This window comes from Callorhinus ursinus, unplaced genomic scaffold (genome assembly GCF_003265705.2).
Source record: "Callorhinus ursinus isolate GAN/ISIS: 27379988/994484 unplaced genomic scaffold, GSC_fseal_2.0 scaffold2, whole genome shotgun sequence".
NCBI lineage: Eukaryota > Metazoa > Chordata > Mammalia > Carnivora > Otariidae > Callorhinus > Callorhinus ursinus.
The window spans coordinates 109002151-109011503 of NW_027397064.1; the positions used below are offsets into that span (position 1 = coordinate 109002151).

At 36.6% G+C, this 9353-nt stretch overlaps 1 non-coding gene across 1 annotated transcript; it reads right to left on the reverse strand.

Annotated features, from left to right (window-relative positions):
- Positions 1–6389: 6389 nt before the first annotated feature.
- Positions 6390–6492, reverse strand: LOC112813251 (U6 spliceosomal RNA). Its single transcript, XR_003205488.1, has one exon. It is a non-coding gene; the product is annotated as a U6 spliceosomal RNA (small nuclear RNA).
- Positions 6493–9353: the final 2861 nt, after the last annotated feature.

A 9353-nucleotide genomic window follows, 5' to 3' on the forward strand; every position in this document is an offset into this window, starting at 1 on the left:
AATTTGTGTTGCTTTTGCACCATCCTAAGATCAAAAAATTGCAGTTAGACCATCACAAGTTGGGGACCCTCACTTAATAGTCCAATGCTCTAAGGCAGACAAACAAATAAACTTATTCTCCCAAAACTTAAATCCAATATGAGGAGCAGTTGGTGAGAAAATCCCAGGCTCCAGTCCTGGACCATTATCATAAGGAACTTTAGAAATATGAAAAATAATATATTTCTGACCAAATTGGTAAGCTCAATTCCCAAATTTAGTGAAGATCAAATAAAGCCACTAATAGCACCATTAATCAAGTCCCAGAAAATCAAGGGGGTTTGGGGAACTGGCATTCTCTGACTTCAGAGCATTCACCCATGACTCTAAGGGAAAAGGCTGTAAATAAATGATCGAGGTTGATAGTATCTCAAGGCAAAGGCATCTGCTTTTATTTTTTAAGCATTCTTTCATTGTTGTTCCTAGATCCGAGGCTCTGCACCAGAGCCCTTTTTGTGTCTGAGATGAGAAGACAGTAAATCAAGGAATCCTGTTCCACCCAGGGAAACATTTCTGTGTTCCCCAAGGAGTGCATTGCACCAGAATCTAATGCATGGCACTCTCTTTCTGCAGCTTGGCTTCCCCAAAGTCTGAGCAGGAAATGAAGGGAATGGGAGCTTTCAGAGGTTTCTGGGTCAGCTGCAAGTGCCTTTGATTTGGCAGGGCCAGGAGAGCACTGTCTGAGGCCATGTACCCCTGACTCAAGCTTCTACTCAAGCTTCAACTCAACCTTGGTGCCAATGACAATTATAGGGGCACAGGGTTGCAATGGGGAGATGGCTGCCAGTCGTGGTGGGGAAGCAATCAGGATGTGGGTCATATAAGCCTGGCCAGTGAGAGGCTTTGGACAGTCTGCATGCTACTGTGATTCTTTCTTCAGGCAGTTCTCTGCCTTTACAGCCACATCTCCCTTGGCAGGAATGGGGATGCCTTTTACTTCAGAACTTGACTACTTTGCTCTACTGCCTACTCCCTCTTTCTGCTTCTGCTTTATCCTTATTATTAACCCCATAAAGCAACATAGCCCAAAAGACTTAATTACAATTTGAACTCAGGCTTGTCCTTCAGGTCTTGGTTGAATGCCACCATCTTTGGGCTACCTTCATGGCCTACCTTGGCCAGGGTTGCTTCTCTGGCTGGGTCGGCATCACACACTTACCCTTCTGTAAGATTTTGTGTGTCAACCTTGGAATCGCTTGTTGAATCCTTTGTCTCTCCTACCAAACCACAGGCCCTGTGGGGTCAGTGACCCACTTCTAGACACATAACCAGGGGCAGGGCCTTTGATCACAATCTCAGTCCAAGTAGTGTGACTACTTGGAGTCACACTGCCTACATGGGGCCCAGGGAACTCTCTCGGCCACATGAGTATAGAGGACTTTAGGATCAACAGCTGGTTAATGGCACTGGGAAGTCAAGTTCCAGGGACCTTGCGGGGGGAGGTGTGACTCTCAAATATGGAAGGGAGGGGGAATTCAGTTATTGCCCTTGGCCTCTGGAGATGTCCTGTGTTGAAGAGGCTCATCCTGGTGGAGGAGAATGCTGAGATGTTTGAGCTGCACTTGGATCACAGGATGACTGGAGCGGGTTGAACAGTGTGCTTCCCATTATCTCATGACCCACCATGAAAGTACTGTTCAAGGTTGCTCAAGATGGGGTTCTACCTCTGTTCTGTTCTATTGATTTATTTGCCTGTCTTTATGACAATACCATATTGCCTTAATATTACTGTAGTTTATAATGTCTTGAAATCAGGGAATGTTGGTCCTCTGGCTTTGACCTTTTCAAAGTTGTTTTGGATAGTCTATGTCCTTTGTGTTTATGTCTGAATTTTATAATCAGCTAGTTCATATGTAAAAAAAATTCTGTTGGGATTTTGATTGGGATTATGTCAAATCTGTAGATCAATTGGGAGAGAATTGATGTCTTAACAATATTGAGCCTTCTGATCCATGAACATGACATATGTCTCCTTTAATTTCTCTCAACAGTGTTTCATGATTTCCAAGTCTTCTTGTTAGATTTATCCCCAAGTGTTTCATATCATCTGATGTTTAAGTGGCATTTCTTAAAAATTCAAATTATGATTTTTTATTCCTAGTATATAGAAATACAATTGGGTTTTTTTGTACATCACTCTTGTAACCTACAAACTTGTTAAACTTACTTTTAGGTTTATTTAAATTAAAATTAGTAATTAAAATTTTATTGGATTTTCTATATAGATGATCATGTGACCAGAGATGGTTTTACTTCTTCCTTTCCAAGTATTCTTTCTTTCTCTTGCCTTATTGCACTGATTCGAACTTTCAATGCCATGCTGATTGAAGTGGTTAGTAGACATCTTTGTCTTGTACCTGATTCAGAGGGAATGTGTTCAGTTGTTCACCACTGAGTATGATTTTCTTGTAGGTTTTTTGTGGATGCCCCTTAATGGGTAGAAGAAGTTCCCTTTCTGTTCATATGTTGCTGAAGGTTTTTTTTTTTTCATCAGGAATGGATGTTGAGTTTTTTCTGCATCTATTGGGATGAATGTACAGTTTTTCCTTTTTAATTTGTTAACATGGAGATTACATTGGTTGGTTTTTGAATGCCATACCAGTTTTACAATCCTGGGATAAACCCCACTTGGTCATGATGTATTTTTCTTTTTTGTATACATTATTGGATTTATTTACTGAACTATTGCAAAGAATTTTTACATCCACATTCACAAGGGATATTGATCTACAGTTTTATTTTCTTGTAATGTCTTTTTCTGGTTTTGGTATTATAGTAATTCTGACTTTATAAAATCAGTTGGGAAGTATTCCCTCCTTTTCAGTTTTCAGGATTAATTTGTGTAGATTTGCTATTATTTCTTCCTTAAATGTTTGGTAGAATTAATTAGTGAATCCATCTGGATCTGGAGTTTTTTCTGTGGAAAAATTTTGACTACAATTATGTTTCTTAACAGATATAAGGATAAATAGAAGTTATCTTTTTTGGTGTGTGAATTTTTGGTAGTTTGCATCTGTCAAAAAATTTGTCCATTTCACCTAAATTTTCAAATTTATTGGCATATTTTTATAATTGTATTTAGTTTCCTAGGATTTCTGTAACAAATTACCATGGCTTAAAAAAACAGAAATTTATTGTCTCATGGTCCTGGAGGCTAGAAGTCCAAAGTCAAGTTTTTGGGAAGGATGGTTCCTTCTAGAGGCTCTGAAGGAAAATCTGCTCCATGCCTCTCTCCTACCTTCTGGTGATTGCTAGAAATTTGTGGCATTCCTCGGCTTATAGGTTCTTTACTACAATCTGTGTGTCCATCTTCACATGATGTTCTCCCCGTGTGTTTCTCTGTGCCAAATTTCCCTCTTCCTGTAAGGTTACCAGTCTTGGATTCAGGGCCCAACCCAATTTACTATGACCTTACCTTAACTTGATCAGACCTTACCTTAACTTGATCACATGTAAAGACACTATTTCCAGAAAGGTCACATTGACTGGTTTCAGATAGACATGAATTTTTTGGGAACACTATTCAACCAGCACAATGATTTTTCCTTATTATCTTTTTAATATCTGTAAAATCTGTAGAAATATCACTTCTCTCATTCATAGTTTTGATAATCTGTGACTTCTCTTTCTCTCTCTTTTTTTCTGATGTCTGGTTAGAGGTTTAACAATAGTTGTAATTATTCCAAGGGACTGGTTTTTGGTTTCACTGATTTATTTCTGTTGTCTTACTGCTTTTTCTATTTCTATTATTTCCTTTCTTCTACTTCCTTTGGATTTAATTTTCTCTTATTTTCTAGTTTCTGAAAGAAGAAGCTGAGATAATTGATTTGAGACCTTTCTTCTGTTTAAATACAGGTGTTTAGTGCTTTTATTTTCTCTAAGTACTTCTCTAGTGGCATCCTGTAAATTTCAGTGTGTTGTGCTTTCATTTTCATTCAGCTAAAAATAATTTTTTTTAGGGTTTTAAACCCTGTTTTCTCTCTTTCTTTATTTTTATTTAAGTATATTTGACATACAGTATTATATTAGTTTCAAGTGTACAACATGAGTTGATAATTGTATACACTGTGAAATGATCACTAAAATAAGTGTAGTTAATATCTGTTACCTCACATAGTTACAATATTTTTTCTTGTGATGAGAACTTTTAAGATCTACTCTGTTAGCAACTTCCATATATGGAATACCCAATATTATTAATTAATAGTCACCATGCTGTACATTATATCCCCATTACTATTTATTTTGTAATTGGAAGTTTCTACTCTTTGTCTTCCTTCACTCACTTTACTCACTACGCCACCTCCACCTCTGGTAACCACCAATTTATTCTTTGTATCTATGAGCTTGTTTTTGTTTGTTTGTTTATTTTTAGATTTCATGTATAAGTGAGAACATATGGTTTTTGTTTCTTTCTGCCTGACTCATTTTACTTAGCATAATGCCCTCAAGGTGCTGCTTCATTGTCACAAATGACAAGATCTTCTTTTTTATATATCATATTTTCTTTATCCATTCATCTATCAATGGACACTTAGATTGCTTCCTATCTTGGTCACTACAAATAATGTTGCAATGGACATGGGAGTGCATATGTCTTTTCCAGTTAGTGTTTTAGTTTTCTTCAGGTAAACACCCAGAAGTGGGATTGCTAGATCATATGGTAGTTCTATTTTTAATTTTTTGATGAACCTCCATACTGTTATCCATAGTGGCTGTACTAATTTACATTCCCACCAACAGTGCTCAAGGATTTCCATTTTTTCACATCCTCACCAACACTTATTTCTTGGCTTTTTAATAATAGTCATCCTAACAAGTGTGAGGTTAATATCTCATTGTGGTTTTGATTTGAATTTCTCTGATAATTTGTGATGTTGAGTACCTTTTTATTACCTGTTGTATGTCTTCTTTGGAAAACTGTTTATTCAGGTCTTCTGTCAAATTTTTAATTGGATTGTTTGTCATTGACTTGTACGAGTTCTTTATATATTTTGGAGATTAACCCCTTATCAGATACATGATTTGCAAATATCTTCTCCCATTTGGTAGGTTGTATTTTCATTTTGTTGATTCCGTTGTTGTGCAAAGCTTTTTAGTTTAATGTAGTCCCACTTGTTTATATTGCTTTTGTTGTTTTTGCTTTTGGTGTCAGATCCAAAAAATAATCACCAAGACTGATGTTAAAGAGCTTACCATTTATACTTTCTTCTAGGAGTTGTTTTTATTTATTTATTTATTTATTTGAGGGAGGGAGAGAGCGAAAGAGAGAGAGAGAGCAGGAACAAGGGGAAGGGCAGAAGGAAAGGGAGAAGCAGACTTCCCACTGAGCAGGGAGTCCTACGTGGGGCTCTATACCAGGACCCTGGGATCATGACCTGAGCAGAAGGCAGACACTTAACTGACTGAGCCACCTAGGCACCCCTCTTCTTTTCTGGTTTTAAGTTTTAGGTTCAAATCTTTAATCCAATTTTTGTGTATGGTATTAGATAGTGATTGAATTTCATTCTTTGGCACGTGGCTGTCCAGTTTTCCCAATATCATTTATAGAAGAGACTGTCTTTTCCCTATGCTATATTCTTGGCTCCTTTGTCATAAATTAATTGACCAAATATGTGTGGGTTTATTTCTGGGCTTTCTATTCTGTTCCATTGGTCTATGTGTCTGTTTTTATGACTATTCCATACTAGAGCTTGATAATTATAATTTGTAATATAGATTGAAATCAGGGAGTGTGACACCTCCAGCTTTGTTCTCTCTCAAGATTACTTTGGCTATCTTTGGGATCTTTGGTGATTCCATACAAATATTAGGATTCTTTTTTCTATTTTTGTGAAAAATGCCACTGGAATTTTGATAGGAACTGCACTGAATCTGTAGATTGCTTTGGGTAGTATGGACATTTTGACAATATTAATTTTTCCAATCCATGAGCATGGAATATCTTTCCACTTATTTGTGCCTTCTTCAATTTCTTTCATCAATATCTTACAGTTTTTTAAAGATTTTTATTTATTTATTTGACAGAGTGATAGAGAGAGCATAAGCAGGGGAAGTGGCAGGCAGAGGCAGAGGGAGAAGCAGGCTCCCTGCAGAGCAGGGGGAGCCTGATGTGGAACTCGATCCCAGGACCCCAGGATCATGACCTGAGCCACAGGTAGTTGCTTAACCAACTGAGCCACCCAGGCGCCCAATATCTTATAGTTTTTAGTGTATAGATAGATCTTTCATCTCTTTTGTTAAATTTATGCCTAGGTATTTTATTCTTATTGATGCAATTGTAAATTGGGTTATTTTTAATTTCTCTTTCTGATAGTTTGTTGTTACTGCATAGAAATACAGATTTTTAAAAAAATATTAAGTACTTCATGAATTTGTATGTTACCTTGTGCAGGGACCATGCTAAGCTCTGTGTTGTTCCAATTTTAGAATATGTGATGCCAAAATGAGCACCAAAATATTTTTATATTTTGGTTTTTTATCCTGTAACTTTACTGAATTTATTAGTTATAGCAATTTATTTTCTAATTTCTAATTTAACTTTTGATTTTGTTATTTTATGTATTACTTATAAGCATGTTAGTTTCTAGATATTTGGGAATTTTAAAGATATCTTCTTGTTATTGATTTCTAATACAATATATTTGTGACAGAGAACAGTTTGCATATTCTTTGAATTCTTTAAAATTTATGCAGATTTGTTTTATGATCCAGAATATAGTTTATCCAAATAAATGGTCTATGCACACTTGCAAAGAATATGTATTCTGCTTTTGTTGGAGTGTTCTTTTTCTTTTTTTTGTCCCTCATTATTTTTTAAAATTTATTTTATTCTGTTATGCTAGTCATCATACATTACAGCATTAGTTTTTGATGTAGTGTACCATAATTCATTGTTTGCATATAACACCTAGTGCTTCATGCAATATGTGCTCTCCTTAATACCCATCACCGGGCTAACCCATCCCCACACCCTCCTCCCCTCTGAAACCCTCAGTTTGTTTCTTGGAGTCCATAGTGTCTCATGGTTCGTCTCCCCCTCCGATTTCCCCCCTTTCATTTTTCCCTTCCTTCTCCTAATGTCCTCCATGCTATTCCTTATGTTCCACAAATAAGTGAAACCATATGATAATTGACTTTCTCTGCTTGACTTATTTCACTTAGATGGAGTGTTCTAAATATCTTTTGGATCAGGTTGGTTGATAGTGTGGTTCAAATTTAATTTTACTAATTTTCTGTCTACTTATTCTAGCAATTACTGAGAAAGGGGTATTGAAATATCTAATTATAGTTTTAGATTTATTACTCTTTGAAGTTTTGTTTTTCACCCATGTAATTTGATGCTCTGATATTTGGGACATGAGTGGGTAATATTTTTATGTCCTTCTAATCCAACAAACATTTTATTATTATGAAATAATCATTTTGGTCCATGGTAATATTTTGTCCTTTGAAACCTGTTTTATCTGATATTAATACAGACCCTCCAGCTTTCTTTTGGTCAGTGTTAGCATGATATATCTTTTTTCTATCTTTCTACTTTTAACTTATTTGTGTCTGTGTTTCAAATGTATTTCTTATGGGAAGTATTTGGGTATTGTTTCTTTATCCAATATGACAATATCTGCCATTTAATTTGGGAGTATTTTTCCATTTATATTTAATGTGACTATTGGTGTTATTAAATTTAAATCCATCATCTTGCTTTTGGTTTTTTGTTTGTCCTATCTGTTCTCTGGTCTCCTTTTCTTATTTCTCTGTCTTCTTTGGGATTTATTACATAGTTTAAAAAAGACTTTATGCTATCTTCTTTGTTGGTTTTATCTTATTATTTTTGTGGTTGCTTAGAGTTTTACCTTTCCAACTTCCCTTGGTCTGATCTGAATTGACACAAGTTTGAGAGTCAGTGTCTCATGAAATTTTGTGCCTTACATGCCTCTTCTGTCTCACCTTAGTCCTAGCTCTGGTTTTTATGTCTTTATTTGCTAACTCAAACCTCTATGAGGTTGTAGGTTAGATTTGATTGATTCATCTCCTCATTGGGAGTTTTATTTTCTTGCTTCTTTGTATACCTGCTAATTTTTTTAAAATTTCTTTATTGTTATGTTAATCACCATATATTACATCATTTGTTTTTGATATAGTGTTCCATGATTCATTGTTTGTTCATAACACCCAGTGCTCCATGCAGAATGTGCCCTCTTTAATACCCATCACCAGGCTAACCCATCCCCCTACCCTCCTGCCCTCTAGAACCCTCAGTTTGTTTTTGAGAGTCCATCATCTCTCCTGGTTCATCTCCCCCTCTGACTTACTCCCCTTCATTCTTCCTCTCCTGCTATCTTCTTCTTTTTCTTTTTTCTTAAAATATGTTGCGTTATTTGTTTCAGAAGTACAGATCTGTGATTCAACAGTCTTACACAATTCACAGCGCTCACCATAACACATACCCTCGCCAATGTCTATCACCCAGCCACCCCATCCCTCCCACCCCCAACCACTCCAGCAACCCTCAGTTTGTTCCTGAGATTAAGAATTCCTCATATCAGTGAGGTCATATGATACATGTCTTTCTCTGATTGACTTATTTCACTCAGCATAACACCCTCCAGTTCCATCCACATCATTGCAAATGGCAAGATCTCATTCTTTTTGATGGCTGCATAATATTCCATTGTGTATATATACCACTACTTCTTTATCCATTCATCTGTCGATGGACATCTTGGCTCTTTCCACAGTTTGGCTATTGTGGACATTGCTGCTATAAACATTGGGGTGCACGTACCCCTTCGGGTCCCTACATTTGTATCTTTGGGGTAAATACCCAGTAGTGCAATTGCTGGATCAAATGGTAGCTCTAATTTCAACTGTTTGAGGAACCTCCATACTGTTTTCCAGAGGGGTTGCACCAGCTTGCATTCCCACCAACAGTGTAGGAGGGTTCCCCTTTCTCCACATCCCCGCCAACATCTGTTGTTCCCTGACTTGTCAATTTAAGCCATTCTGACGGGTGTGAGGTGGTATCTCATTGAGGTTTTGATTTGGATTTCCCTGATGCCGAGCGATGTTGAGCACTTTTTCATGTGCCTGTTGGCCATTTGGATGTCTTCTTTGGAAAAATGTCTGTTCACGTCTTCTGCCCATTTCTTGATTGGATTATTTGTTCTTTGGGTGTTGAGTTTGATAAGTTCTTTATAGATTTTGGATACTAGCCCTTTATCTGATATGTCATTTGCAAATATTTTCTCCCATTCTGTCGCTTGTCTTTTGGTTTTGTGGACTGTTTCTTTTGCTGTGCAAAAGCTTTTTAT